General features: G+C 44.8%; 1 protein-coding gene across 4 annotated transcripts in view; it reads left to right on the plus strand.

The window, feature by feature from the left end:
- ddx31.L (DEAD-box helicase 31 L homeolog) overlaps positions 1-14,934 on the plus strand; it is a 108,198-nt gene extending 93,264 nt beyond the window's left edge. Inside the window, exons 23-25 of one of the 4 annotated variants that reach the window (XM_041572103.1) lie at positions 7,869-8,019; positions 13,229-13,387; positions 14,793-14,934. The gene's annotated coding sequence lies outside the window, so the exon portion shown is untranslated. The remainder of the gene's footprint in view (positions 1-7,868; positions 8,020-13,228; positions 13,388-14,792) is intronic. The other 3 variants (XM_041572099.1, XM_041572100.1, XM_041572101.1) reach the window with 3 other exon arrangements.
- Positions 14,935-16,371: the final 1,437 nt, after the last annotated feature.

The following is a 16,371-nucleotide window of genomic DNA, read 5'->3' on the forward strand; positions in this document are numbered from 1 at the left end:
TCTCTCTCTACACAATCTCTCTCTACCATCTCTCTTTCTACCTCAATCTCTCTACCCCATCTCTCTCTTTCTACTTCAATCTCTCTACCCCATCTCTCTTTACCCGATCTCTCTCTCTACCCCATCTCTCTCTCTCTCTCTACCCCATCTCTCTCTCTACCATCTCTCTCTCTACCCCATCTATCTCTCTCTCTACCATCTCTCTCTCTACTCCATCTCTCTCTTTCTACCTCAACCTCTCTCTACCCCATCTCTCTCTTTCTACCCCATCTCTTTCTCTCTACCCAATCTCTCTACCATCTCTCTCTCTCCCTCTACTCCATTTCTCTCTTTCTACCTCAATCTCTTTACCCCATCTCTCTCTTTCTACCCCATCTCTCTCTTTCTACCTCAATCTCTCTACCCCATCTCTCTTTACCCAATCTCTCTCTCTACCCCATCTCTCTCTTTCTACCTCAATCTCTCTACCCCATCTCTCTCTACCTCAATCTCTCTACTCTATCGCATCTCTCTCTCTCTACCCCATCTCGCTCTTGTGCTCTCTCTCCCTCTCTCTATGTTTCTTTAACTTTCTCTAATTCTACCTTCTCTCTCTTTATATATCTACTATAGATATAGATTTATTAATATAGGGGACGTGTGTGTGGGAGAAGGAAAAACAAAGCACTCAATGCATATTTCAGAAAAAGTCTTTACTTACTTTACTTTACATAAAAAGCAGCACAGACATCAATATGTTTTGATCCTCTGGGGACCGTTGTCAGGATGTGAATAGACAAATCAAATATCTCACAATCCCAGTCATCACTTCCACAAGTAAAACATATGGTTTGTATCAGATTCCACTATATAAAATTACTAACATGCATTTTGCAAAAACAATAGAATATGTATTTTAGTTAAAACTCAATTCCTTCCCAGAGTTTTCCCACTGTACTATAGCCCCATCTCTCCACAACTATTACATAGTCACACTTTTATTATCTTAACTACCCACCAGATTTCACCACAGTCACACTTTCCCAGAGACTATTTATCCACTTGTACTGACACGAACACCATCTCATCCGATATTATACCTGCTAATCCACAGTGCCCACTGTTACTGATCAGGCACCAGCATGCCACAACAAGCCCCACAGTCACCAATCTCTCCCTACTGATACCTGCAATCCCAACAGTCGAGACTATCATCCCACTGTTACTAATAGACACATCTCTCCCTACTATACCTGCTACCTACCAGTCACAGTCCCCTCCCAGAACTATTATCCACTGTTACTATAGACCACCAGCTCTCACCATACTAATACCTGCTATCCACAAGTCACACTCCCTTCCATAGATCACTACATTATTCCCACTGACTAGTTACTATTCGTCACACTACTATAATACACTGTCCCACTCACCTTCAGAGAGAATTATTCCATATTACGATACCACAATCATCATACCTTATCTTCCCAGAGACTATTATCCACTTATACTATATACTGCTATCCCACAGCACACTCCTTCCACAGAACTATCACCATCACTCTACTATTGACACCTCCACACTTTACCCACCGAGACTATTATCCACTGGTACATATAGGCACCATCCTCTACCCTAATATACCTGCTATCCCACATGAGACTATTATCCCACTGTTAATATAAACCATCTCTCCATGCACACAGGTCACAGAGACATATCCCACTGTACTAAGACACATCGACTCCCTAATACCTGCTATTTCCCACAGTCACACTCCCTTTCCCAGGACTATTATCCCACTGTTACTATAGGCACACCATCTCTCCCTCACTATACCTGCTATCAAGTCACACTACCCTCCCACAGAGACGTATTATCCACTGTACTCATAGACACCATCTCTCCCTACTATACCTGCTATCCACAAGTCACACTCCCTCCCAGAGACTATTATCCATGTTACTATAGGCACCATCTCTCCCTACTATACCTGCTATCCACACCACACTCCCTTCCAGAGACTATTATCCCACTGTTACTATAGGCACCATCTCTCCCACATATACCTGCTATCCCAGCCAGCCGACACTATCCTCTCCCAAAGACTATCAATCCACTTACTAAGACACCAGTCTCTCCCTACTATACCTGCTACCCACAGTCACACTTCCCAGAGAACTATAATTCCACTGCTTACTATAGGCACCATTCACCTACTATACCGTCTATAACAGTCACACTCCTCCCAGAGACTATTATCCACTGTTACTATAGGCACCATCTTCCCTACTATACCTGCTATCCCACAGTCACACTCCCTTCCCAGAGACTATTATCCCACTGTTACTATAGGCACCATCCCTCCCTACTATACCTGCTATCCCACAGTCACACTCCCTTCCCAGAGACTATTATCCACTGTTACTATAGGCACCATCTCTCCCTACTATACCTGCTATCCCACAGTCACACTCCTTCCCAGAGACTATTATCCACTGTTACTATAGGCACCATCTCTCCCTACTATACCTGCTATCCCACAGTCACACTCCCTTCCCAGAGACTATTATCCACTGTTACTATAGACACCATCTCTCCCTACTATACCTGCTATCCCACAGTCACACTCCCTTCCCAGAGACTATTATCCACTGTTACTATAGGCACCATCTCTCCCTACTATACCTGCTATCCCACAGTCACACTTCCTTCCCAGAGACTATTATCCACTGTTACTATAGGCACCATCTCTCCCTACTATACCTGCTATCCCACAGTCACACTCCCTTCCCAGAGACTATTATCCCACTGTTACTATAGGCACCATCCCTCCCTACTATATCTGTTATTCCACAGTCACACTCCCTTCCCAGAGACTATTATCTCACTGTTACTATAGACACCATCTCTCCCTACTACATCTGCTATCCCACAGTCACACTCCCTTCCCAGAGACTATTATCCACTGTTACTAAAGACACCATCTCTCCTTACTATACCTGCTATCCCACAGTCAGACTCCCTTCCCAGAGACTATTATCCCACTGTTACTATAGACACCATCTCTCCCTACTATACCTGCTATCCCACAGTCACACTCCCTTCCCAGAGACTATTACCCAGTTACTATAGGCACCATCTCTCCCTACTATACCTGCTATCCTACAGTCACAGTCCCTTCCCAGAGACTATTATCCACTGTTACTATAGGCACCATCTCTCCCTACTATACCTGCTATCCCACAGCCACACTCCCTTCCTAGAGACTATTATCCCACTGTTACTATAGGCACCATCTCTCCCTACTATACCTGCTATCCCACAGTCACACTCCCTTCCCAGAGACTATTATCCACTGTTACTATAGACACCATCTCTCCCTACTATACCTGCTATCCCACAGTCACACTCCCTTCCCAGAGACTATTATCCACTGTTACTATAGGCACAATCTCTCCCTACTATACCTGCTATCCCACAGTCACACTCCCTTCCCAGAGACTATTATCCACTGTTACTATATGCACCATCTCTCCCTACTATACCTGCTATCCCACAGTCACACTCCCTTCCCAGAGACTATTATCCCACTGTTACTATAGGCACCATCCCTCCCTACTATACCTGCTATCCCACAGTCACACTCCCTTCCCAGAGACTATTATCCACTGTTACTATAGGCACCATCTCTCCCTACTATACCTGCTATCCCACAGTCACACTCCCTTCCCAGAGACTATTATCCACTGTTACTATAGGCACCATCTCTCCCTACTATACCTGCTATCCCACAGTCACACTCCCTTCCCAGAGGACTATTATCCACTGTTACTATAGACACCATCTCTCCCTACTATACCTGCTATCCCACAGTCACACTCCCTTCCCAGAGACTATTATCCACTGTTACTATAGGCACCATCTCTCCCTACTATACCTGCTATCCCACAGTCACACTTCCTTCCCAGAGACTATTATCCACTGTTACTATAGGCACCATCTCTCCCTACTATACCTGCTATCCCACAGTCACACTCCCTTCCCAGAGACTATTATCCCACTGTTACTATAGGCACCATCCCTCCCTACTATATCTGTTATTCCACAGTCACACTCCCTTCCCAGAGACTATTATCTCACTGTTACTATAGACACCATCTCTCCCTACTACATCTGCTATCCCACAGTCACACTCCCTTCCCAGAGACTATTATCCACTGTTACTAAAGACACCATCTCTCCTTACTATACCTGCTATCCCACAGTCAGACTCCCTTCCCAGAGACTATTATCCCACTGTTACTATAGACACCATCTCTCCCTACTATACCTGCTATCCCACAGTCACACTCCCTTCCCAGAGACTATTACCCAGTTTCTATAGGCACCATCTCTCCCTACTATACCTGCTATCCTACAGTCACAGTCCCTTCCCAGAGACTATTATCCACTGTTACTATAGGCACCATCTCTCCCTACTATACCTGCTATCCCACAGCCACACTCCCTTCCCAGAGACTATTATCCCACTGTTACTATAGACACCATCTCTCCCTACTATATCTGCTATCCCACAGTCACACTCCCTTCCCAGAGACTATTATCTCACTGTTACTATAGACACCATCTCTCCCTACTACATCTGCTATCCCACAGTCACACTCCCTTCCCAGAGACTATTATCCACTGTTACTAAAGACACCATCTCTCCTTACTATACCTGCTATCCCAGTCAGACTCCCTTCCCAGAGACTATTATCCCACTGTTACTATAGGCACCATCTCTCCCTACTATACCTGCTATCCTACAGTCACAGTCCCTTCCCAGAGACTATTATCCACTGTTACTATAGGCACCATCTCTCCCTACTATACCTGCTATCCCACAGCCACACTCCCTTCCCAGAGACTATTATCCACTGTTACTATAGACACCATCTCTCCCTACTATATCTGCTATCCCACAGTCACACTCCCTTCCCAGAGACTATTATCTCACTGTTACTATAGACACCATCTCTCCCTACTACATCTGCTATCCCACAGTCACACTCCCTTCCCAGAGACTATTATCCACTGTTACTAAAGACACCATCTCTCCTTACTATACCTGCTATCCCACAGTCAGACTCCCTTCCCAGAGACTATTATCCCACTGTTACTATAGACACCATCTCTCCCTACTATACCTGCTATCCCACAGTCACACTCCCTTCCCAGAGACTATTACCCAGTTTCTATAGGCACCATCTTTCCCTACTATACCTGCTATCCTACAGTCACAGTCCCTTCCCAGAGACTATTATCCACTGTTACTATAGGCACCATCTCTCCCTACTATACCTGCTATCCCACAGCCACACTCCCTTCCCAGAGACTATTATCCCACTGTTACTATAGACACCATCTCTCCCTACTATATCTGCTATCCCACAGTCACACTCCCTTCCCAGAGACTATTATCTCACTGTTACTATAGACACCATCTCTCCCTACTACATCTGCTATCCCACAGTCACACTCCCTTCCCAGAGACTATTATCCACTGTTACTAAAGACACCATCTCTCCTTACTATACCTGCTATCCCAGTCAGACTCCCTTCCCAGAGACTATTATCCCACTGTTACTATAGGCACCATCTCTCCCTACTATACCTGCTATCCTACAGTCACAGTCCCTTCCCAGAGACTATTATCCACTGTTACTATAGGCACCATCTCTCCCTACTATACCTGCTATCCCACAGCCACACTCCCTTCCCAGAGACTATTATCCCACTGTTACTATAGACACCATCTCTCCCTACTATATCTGCTATCCCACAGTCACACTCCCTTCCCAGAGACTATTATCTCACTGTTACTATAGACACCATCTCTCCCTACTACATCTGCTATCCCACAGTCACACTCCCTTCCCAGAGACTATTATCCACTGTTACTATAGGCACCATCTCTCCCTACTATACCTGCTATCCCACAGTCACACTCCCTTCCCAGAGACTATTATCCCACTGTTACTATAGACACCATCTCTCCCTACTATACCTGCTATACCAAGTCCCATAGATTTGCTTCAGGTATCAAGCTCGGACTGATGTGCAACAGGGATTCGAGGCCTAAGACAGTAACTCCCTTTCTGGCCCAAAGTTACAGACCGATGTGTAAACGACAGATTATAACACCATTTAAAGACAGTGCCCTACAGCAGAAATATAGATTTCCCTTCCCAATGTCATATTAGTGCTACTGAGGTTGCGGGTGCCAAGCTGTAGCCTGTGTGTATATATTTATATATATATATATAGTGAAGCAGATGGACACATTATTGTCTCAGTCTGACAGCTCTCAGTCCCTTCCCACCTCTCTATCCTTCAGTGCAGAGAAAGCCAAGTGTCTGTATCTTAGCTCTTGCCTGAAGCCAAATCTTGGTCTCCCCACTCGGGCCGACCTTTCCTCCTCAGTGGGAGACACTTGGCTTTTTCACATGTCACAGCTGCTGGTTGGTACAAAGGAGATGCCCTCGCTGTAGGGCCTGACTCAGAGCAGCAGTCAGACTGAGCGCCGCCTCATGCCCATGACGGGCAGATGTATGAGAGAGAGGTGAGTATATGTCTTGCTCTGACATCTCCCCAACTTACTCAATCTGTTCCCTGCTGGCCACCTCTGTGTTCCGAGCATCTCGTGGGCAAGTAAATGATCACTGACATATGTTAATGTACGTGGGAAACGGGCACTGAGCTTTATCAACGAGAGCGCCGCTGTCATATCCACCTTCACTTGCACCGAGTGGAGAGAAAAAACTGCCAGCTCCGTAGAAATGGGGGGAATAAAGTCACATCCCGCGGGGATAGGAAATGTGGGCGCAGGTGCGTGATCGATAGTCTCCTCTGCAGCGGATTGGCTGAAGGAGCGGCAAGGTCATTTCCCACACACAATGTCTGTAGCTATTCCCAACACTTGAAATCACAAGGAGGACAATTGGGGGAAAGAAGGAGTAACAGTCTGATGCCAACTTACCTCTGACTTTCCTCCAACTTACCTCCGACTCACCTTCGACTTACCTCCGACTTACCTCCGACTTACAGCCTCTTCTTGCTGATGTATAGTCATCATCATCCGGTGGGAATGTTAAAGGTGTTGGTCACCTACAAGTTAATTGTTAGTACGATGCAGAGAGATATCCCTCTCCGAGACAATTTGCAATTGGTTTTCATTTTTTATTATTTGTAGTTTTTGAGTAATTTCGCCTTTTATTCAGCAGATCTCCAGTTTGCAATATTAGCAATTTGGTTGCTAGGGTCCAAATTCCCCTAGCAACCATGCACTGATTTGAATAAGAGACTGGAATATGAATAGGAGAGGCCTGAATAGAAGACGAGTAATAAAAAGCAGCAATAACAACACATTTGTAGCTTTACAGAGCATTTGTTTTTTAGATGGGGTCAGTGACTCCCATTTGAAAGCTGAAAAGAGTCAGAAGAATAAGGCAAATAATTCAACAACTATAAATAAAAAAAAACTATTTAAAAGTTTCTTAGAATTGTCCAATTTATAACATACTAAAGTCAACCTAAAGGTGAACCACCCCTGTAAAGGGGCCACAACTCCCTTCAGAGTGTTTGGGGAACTGACTAAGAAGCACATGGGAGCTAATGGTCTTTCAAGCTAATATGGTTCCAAACGGAAGCACAAGTGCTGCTTGCCTTTGAGTATAATGCAAACTCCTGTCACTGCTGGTTCAGACTCTGTGCAGTTTTTAGCTTGGAAAAGCAGTGACTTGGCATTTTCCATTCCGCACTGGCGGTTTTGGCTGTTTCTCTGCTGCATTAAACCCTGTGTCCAAATGTCACCCATTATAATCCCTCATTTTTATTTTGGCAGTGTACCTTCTGGAAGCGTGGCAGGTGCCAAAGAGGAGCCGGGTATCCGGGAGGCTGATACCTGCGCAGCAGCGACGTCCGTGTGCTCTGCACTTTGCTTTATTTGATCTGCGGAAGATTCAGCTTGTGGTTATTAAATTGCACATTTCTAGGTATGGAGTCTCCCCATTGGCTCTCAAGTTGTAGTTAAACTAGAGGCTAAAAATGAATCTGCACTGTTTTATATACAGGCCGTATAACAGTTGTTAGGCATCTTTTGTGTGTCGGCGACTCTGCACATGCTCAGTGGGCTCTGGGGCTACCGCTGAGAATTTAAGTTTAGGGGTTGTGGGAAATCATCCAGCAAAACAAGTACTTGCAGTCATTTGAATTTATACAGTTGCTGCGTCATCCACGGGGGAGACAATTTCCCAAGGGTGACAAAACCAGTACAGACACCCCAAACAGAATATGCAGCTTTTCTAGTTGACTTCTGTTAAGCTTAACTTCTCCTTTACTCCAGTTGTGCTGCTGAGGGCACGTTGCATGGCACCTACAACTGTTGCAGTTATTCCCTATTGTCCAAATGTATTTCATAGATATATATATATATATATATATATATATATATATATATATATATATATATATATCCTCTCTTGTCCCCCCATTAAACTGCAGATCTTCCCCCTTACACAAGCCTCGGCTCTGTTACTTCTCGCAGTGGATTGTGCCCTTACATTCTATAGTATCACCAGCGGACGTCAGGGAGTGGTGTATAAATACGGCGCGGGGAGGAAAGAGAGAGTTAATTTGTCATTAACACTCAAACTTTGTTCATGAAGCACTTCCAGCCCGGCACACACTCACTCATGGAAACCTTTCAGCACATCAAGCTCACGTCACCCTAGTGCTCCATTCTCTCTTACTAAATCATTATACTCCTCATCTGACAGTTGCACCCCGTCTGTGTGACTCCCTAAACCTGCCACCTCCTGTTCCCTATAAATGAAAATCCCACGCAATCAGACACTTCTCTTTCCTTCAGTAACTCACATTCTCACGCTCACCTGTCACTCTGCACTGGACACCCCCCGATACGTTAGTCACCCCAGTTTCATTTCATCCACAGTAACAGAGAAAATCACTATTTCATTTTATGTCTGTATAATATAGTCCCGTCCCTACTGGACCCCCAGCATCTGTACCACTGAAACAATGTAGCAGAACCAGCAGTTAACAAGTTAACTTTCAGTATGTTATAGAATGGCCAATTCTAAGCAACTTTTCAATTGGTCTTTGTCATTTTTTCTTTTTTTTTTATAGTTTTTGAATTATTTGCCTTCTTCTGACTCTTTCCAGCTTTCAAATTGGGGTCACTGACCCCCATCTAAGCAAGACTACAATTGTATTGTTATTGATACTTTTTAGAGAAAGGGACAGACACAGAACTATAAACCCAGTGAGAATGAGGAATGAATGGATATTGGGAAGTTGTATCAGGAGTCAGAGGCAGCAGTGCAGAGAAGAGAAAGGGACAGACACAATGACAGTTACACAGAACTATAAACCCAGTGAGAATGAGGAATGAATGGATATTGGGAAGTTGTATCAGGAGTCAGAGGCAGCAGTGCAGAGAAGAGAAAGGGACAGACACAATGACAGTTACACAGAACTATAAACCCAGTGAGAATGAGGAATGAATGGATATTGGGAAGTTGTATCAGGAGTCAGAGGCAGCAGTGCAGAGAAGAGAAAGGGACAGACACAATGACAGTTACACAGAACTATAAACCCAGTGAGAATGAGGAATGAATGGATATTGGGAAGTTGTATCAGGAGTCAGAAGCAGCAGTGCAGAGAAAGGGACAGACACAATGACAGTTACACAGAACTATAAACCCAGTGAGAATGAGGAATGAATGGATATTGGGAAGTTGTATCAGGAGTCAGAGGCAGCAGTGCAGAGAATGAGGAATGAATGGATATTGGGAAGTTGCTTAGAATTAGATTTTCTTTCGTTGGGCAAAACACTGTTTTTGGGTAGATTTCCTCTTTACAAGTGAGATTCAGTTCTAAGTCTTTTTTACTTCATTTTTTTATTGTAGTTTTCCGCCAAGAATTCTATTAACACATACTCATGTGAACAAAGACCGAGTAGATAAGAAGAAAAGCAAAGAAAAAGAAACTTCAGTAATAGATAAATATTATATCCGAGTCCCCCCTGTTAATAATGAATAAAGCTCTTATAGATCTCACTTGTTTTGTGTAGATTTCCTTTTCTGCTCGGTTCCAAGTGCTGATTCTAAGTCTAAATCTGAACATACCTCCTTTATAACCTGTGAGAGGGTGGGTAACTAGTACAAGTTAACTAGCGGTGATCATGTAAAACTATTTCAAATGAAGGGCAGATAAAGGTTTAATAACAGATTCTGAGTGATTCTGCCAGGAGTAGATTCTGGGTAGTTTCTATATTTTAAGCATAGTACTTGGTACTACTCTACTACTCCGGTGAGGCTAATGTCAGACATGGTGGTTTCTGGGCCTGCGGCTAATCATAGGATGAGAATCGTCCCCTGCCTTGTGCCTGGAAACACTGCGTTGGCTTGGGTACCACCCTTCTACTCCATTATTGCAAAGTGAAGCCTACGGCCCAATAGAAGAATGGTACCGGGAACAAAGCTAAACTCTCCCCAGTGGTGCTCCAGTCAGTAGGCTTTCCTTCTCCTTTAAATGACATGCAAACCCCCTTCACGAGTGAACAGTGATCAGCCTCTTTAGACACCTGCCACTCTGGTTGTTAAAAGGTTAACAGTCAGGCTGCAGAACCCCCTTAATCACTTAGAAATCCTTCCCCTCCTCTAACCCACTCAACTCTCTCCCTCAGAAATTTGCTTTGGTTGTTGACTTTTGAGCATGCTCAGTTCTTCTCAGCTCAGATTACTAAACACACCCTCCAGTCTAACAGCCAATGAAGAGAGAGCACTGCTGGTTCCCATAGAAACTCTAGCTGTCTGATCCTATTTTTTTCTCCTAACCCCCTCTCCTGAGCTCAGATTAACCATTAGGGCAGAAACACACGGTCAGATTCGGGGGGAGATTAGTCGCCCAGCGACAAATCTCCTCTTCTTCAGGGCGATCGCTTCATTTTCCAAAGTCACCCAAAGTTGCCTTACAAGGAAACTTTGGGCGACTTCGGAAAATGAAGCGCTCAGAGTGTCATTTCCGCTGGCGATTTACATTCTACCCGGCAGGAAGGCAGTTTGGGGAGATTAGTCACCCCGAAGAAGAGATTTGTCGCTGCGCGACTAATCTCCCCGAATCTGAGCGTGTGTCTCTACCCTTACAGTGCTCAACCCCAGCAGAACATTTTATCTAAGTATGTTGTGCCTGTGTAACCTGCATTCTGCATTGCATGAACTTTACAGTACACGTGTCTCAATGTTACAGATTATGTGTCAGAGGGAAAGCTGCTATTTGTTTTAGGAAAATGTGATGGTGCTGGTAAATGGAGCAGGTATATGCAGTACAAATGATGTGGCTTGGGTGGGGAAGATATGTCCAACTTATATACGTGGTAGGAAAATGTAGGCTTTACATGTCCTTTAATGGATTGATAGTAGGGCCACACTGTGACCCCCGAATTGAGGAGGAGTTTAGAGAGGTGTTCCATTAAAACAGACAGCTGTAATAGGCGGCAGTTGCACTTTAAAGCACTCGAGTGCCTGCTGATGGATGGGCACGGCGCTTATTTAGAATGCCACTCAAATTTAATGACATGACTTTGTGAATAGGTAATCAGAGCGGAGGGAACAGATTGGGAAGTGACAGGTGTATTTATGCCAACGCGCCCCTAACACGCCATTAACAGAAGGGGCTTATACGCACGCAGCGGGGGGCTTTGTTCCCTCCTGGGGGGGTGAGATAAAGACTGAGTCAGTGGGAGTCGGGGGGATGAGCTGTGCTACTTCCAGCAATAAACATCTTCTCCCATAAGAGAGACGGATGCACAACTGTGTTTGGTGCATTTTATGCCACCGTGATGTACACACATATATAATACACACACGTATAATACACACACGTATAATACACACACATATAATACACACACATATAATACACACACATATAATACACACACACATATAATACACACACATAATACACAGATACACTCACACACGCTGCCCATAGGTGCCCAGATTTGGTCAGGCAGTTTGGTGGATTTCAGCAAAACCCTCCTGTGACCCTGTCAGACTCAAGATGATCTAAAAATGTCTTTGTTGATGCCAGCTGTTGGCAAATGGGTTCATTCCCCCTAGTGTTGTCATACTGTCCTAATTTTGCCCAATCCTCTCCATCCCTCCTGCCCAACCCTCTCCATCGCCCTTCTGCCCTACCTTCTCCATCCTGCCATAATTTTGCCTTACCCTCTCCATCCCTCCTGCCCAACCCTCTCCATCCCTCCTGCCCTACCTTCTCCATCACCCTTCTGCCCTGCCTTCCCATCCCTCCTCCATAACCCTCTCCATCACCCTTCTGCCCTACCTTCTCCATCCTGCAATCATTTTGTCCTATCCTTTCCATCTTGTTTTACCTTCCATATTTGGGGGCAGGTCAGCATAGTGTGGGGCACATACTGTATAGAAAGGCAAGCTGGAGAAAGCAGGACAATAGAACAAGATGGAGATCGAGTATATAGTGCCCCTGCGGAGTCCCATTTCCCAACCATACCATCTACACCTCTGTGCCCCCATACCGGAGCAGAAAACGTAGTAGGGCTGATTGCCTGCGACCACGTCCCTTCTGTTCCCTGAATTTTTGCATAATGAAAGGAAAACCAGTACCTGTCTGGCTGTGTATTTTCTCTGCACTGCTGGTTCTGACTCTAGAAGCCTAATTGTAGCTAAAAGTAGGAAATAACAAGCCACTGCCTGTAAATATCAAACACGGGGGCTACTTTGAGCTTTCGGATAGGAATCTCTCCCAGACACAGGCCTCCCCATTATATCACTCCCTTGTCACAATAAAACAACAAATCTGCACATTTCGCGGGGGCAGTAAGTCATTGGGTAGAACACGCACTATAAATTAGCCGCTAATTACACAAACTTGGTGTTAGTGCACTTAAACCATAAAACACTGCAGGCTCAGGCCATAAAGCCGCTTGGAAATTGGTCATTACCATATTAACGCGTCTCTCCCCGAAGCCATTATCATATAAACCAGTCATTGGCTGCCGGTAAACGCTATTTAAATATTACTTGGGATCGTTAATGGTTTTGCAATTAAAGAACACAAAAAAATTATGTTGACATTTCCTCCAAAATCGCAATTTTTTTGTAAATAAAATCCATTGTTTCACCTTTTTTTCCCCAGCCTTGATGACTGATGCCCCCACAATGTCACGGCCCTGGGAGCCCAAGAAGACTCATTTTGGGCCACTCCAACTGGTGCAGGTGATTGGGGGCACAAGCCAACGTACCCCATGTTTGTGCGCCCCTGTGTTCTGCTGCCAACCCCTCTAATAGGCGCAGGGTGAGTTCCTGCAATACTTACACCACTGCATGTTTGTATATCCACCACCTTGTATCTACATCTTACTCGCTGCTCTAGTGGTGATGGACCAGGACCTGCTACTTCTCAACCCGCACCTTAAGGGCAGAAACACATGTGGAAGGGATTAGTCGCCCGGCAACAAATTGCCTCTTCTTCGGGCGACAAATCTCCCCCAAACTGCCTTCCAGGAGGTACTTAGAGCGATTCATTTTCCAAAGTCGTCCGAAGTTGCCTCATGAGGAAACTTCGGGTGACTTCAGAAAACGAAGCCATCCCGTCAGCGATTTAGATTCTAGCCGGCGGGAAGGCAGTTCGGGGAAGATTAGTCGCCCAAAGAAGAGGCGATTTGTTGCCGGGCGACTGAATCTCCACCTGTGTCTCTGCAATGGCACACCAGGAGATAATCTCCAGCCATAAATATCAGCTTCTACGGGCGACTAATCTCCTGTAAAAGATTTCCCGTAGGCAATAATGTGAATTGCTGGTGGTAAAACCCACGTGTCGCTTCAGTCTCTTAAAAGTTTCCTCTTGAGACAAACGAGTGATATTATGAGCCAATTTGCAATTGGTTTTCATTTTTTTATTATTTGTGGTTTTTGAGTTATTTAGGTTATTCAGCAGCTCTCCAGTTTGCCGGCAATCTGGTTGCTAGGGTCCAAATTCCCCTAGTAACCATGCACGGATTTGAACAAGAGACTGGAATATGAATAGGAGAGGCCTGAATAGTAAGAGGAGTAGCGATACATTTATAGCCTTACAGAGCGTTTTTTTAGACGGGGTCAGTGACCCCCATTTGAAAGCTGGAAAGAGTCAGATGAAAAAGGCAAATAATTAAAAATAAAAAATAAATAAAGACCAATTGAAAAGTTGCTTAGCAATGGCCATACAATAACGTACTAAAAGGGCGAACCATCAACCTGCACCTGCTGCTCCCGCCTTGGCCCAAATCCACCAACTTGCAGGTAAAGCAACTGGTCCCGTGGGATTTGGATCAACCTGCTCCTCACTACTGGGCCCTCGCTTACTTACCCATCATTATGTACATGTATCACATGGTGTAACATAAAGGCAAAACACACTGGTGTAAATGATTTATTACAGGCCACTCCCACTTACCCATCATTCTCTGTCAGTGAAGTTAAAGCACACACTGGGGCTCATTTATCAACACTGAGCAAATTTGCCGGTGGGCAGTTACCCATAGTAACCAATCAGTGACCAGCTTTATAAAGCCAGATGCAGGTAGAACAATGAATGCCGCCATTTTGGTTACTGCCCATGGGCAAACGTGCCCAGTGTTGATAAATGAGCCCCACTGTGTCTCTCTTACCCTCTCCTTGGACTTGAGGATCTCCTGAGCGACTCTCTGCTGTTCCTCACACAGGCGCTGGTATCCTTGTTCCACGAGATCCCCAATGGGAGCGGACGGCCTGGAACCGAAGAAGAAGAAGAAGATTATTATTCCATGGAAACAGAGACAGTCGGCACCGGAAACAGTCATCTTGTAAGTTTTGCAGTTCTATAAAGCATTTGTAATAAATAATCACTCTGCAAATTCCTGTGCTGTCAATCATTGATTCCTCAGCCAATCAGAAAACAGCCCTGCAGGTAAATCTGTGGGATAGGGAGCACTGCTGTGACTATAGGGTGCACTTTATTTTTATTCTGACAGTTGGGCCAATGTGTCAGAAGGAAATGCAGGAGACAGAGAGCTGCTCTATTATGGGCTCTACATTGCAGGGGCCACACAACAACACATATCTATACTTTATTGCAACTCAAGCTGACCTGCACAATTCTAAACACAAAGAGGAGAAATTCTGTGTTTGGTTTCTTACTGCACATACATTTTCCCTATATATAAATATATTCTCTCGTTGCACCCCCTGTTCCCCCGGCTCATACAGAGTGGCTCCCCTCAATCCTTGGCTGTGAGAGGTGAAGGTGCAATTGTAAGCGCAGCTGTTGGATGGGGAGGCGCATGCAGATATCAGACTCGCAGCTTCATTAGCCCCTGCAGTGACTTTTATTACATAATTATTGCACTCCACATGCAGCGCAGGCAGCCTTGTCTCTGGCGCAGTTCTACTAATGATGCGACGAGGAAAGAGCAGGGTGGGGAGGTTTGGGGGATCCCTGTGTTCTCATCACTAAACTCTGCTGCTGCTACTGGAGTCTCTAAACCTCTAATGCCTTCCATCTAACAACTGCCACCTACAGCCAACTGCCTCCTGATTACTGATACACAATCTTTCTCTGTGTCCATGCAAATAGTAGGGCAGCACTGATGTTGTACTACAACTCCCAGCATCCCACTGAAAGAAAAAAAAATAACGGGTGTCCCCTAATGTGTATGAAGGTGCAAGGGACACAAGATATAAAATGCCTCTCTAATGACTCATGTATTATAAAGTATAATGTAACCCCTAGTGTAAATTATAAGGATATAATAAGTGATACTCAGAGTTCCCTGTATAACTCAGCCTGCAGCCCTGTGCCTTTATATGGTCACAGAACAGCCCCTCAGTGACTTCTAATATCCTTATCATTTACAGTAGGGGGTACATTATCCCTTATAATACATGAGTGATATTTAGAGTTCCCTGTATAACTCAGCCTGCAGCCTTGTGCCTTTATATGGTCACAGAACAACCCCTCAGTGACTTCTAATATCCTTATCATTTACAGTAGGGGGACACTTTTTCTTTAGATAGAGACCCAGTTATATCCTGTAAGCTCTACCTCCTATGCCTGACAACTTCTCCTCTAAAACCTGAGCTCTATATCTTTGCAGAAAGGGGTAAAAAACCCTCAGTAAGTAGAAAGTGGCGGCGCTTTAGATCACGTCGACATCTGAAAATCTAGACCAGAGTGTTCAGTACAGAGATATATATATATATAAATTGAGAGAGAACTGGGGAGGGATAGTATTTAATGTGCTGAAATAGACTGGTGCCTCGGTG

The sequence above is a fragment of the Xenopus laevis genome, chromosome 8L (genome assembly GCF_017654675.1).
Source record: "Xenopus laevis strain J_2021 chromosome 8L, Xenopus_laevis_v10.1, whole genome shotgun sequence".
Classification (NCBI taxonomy): domain Eukaryota; kingdom Metazoa; phylum Chordata; class Amphibia; order Anura; family Pipidae; genus Xenopus; species Xenopus laevis.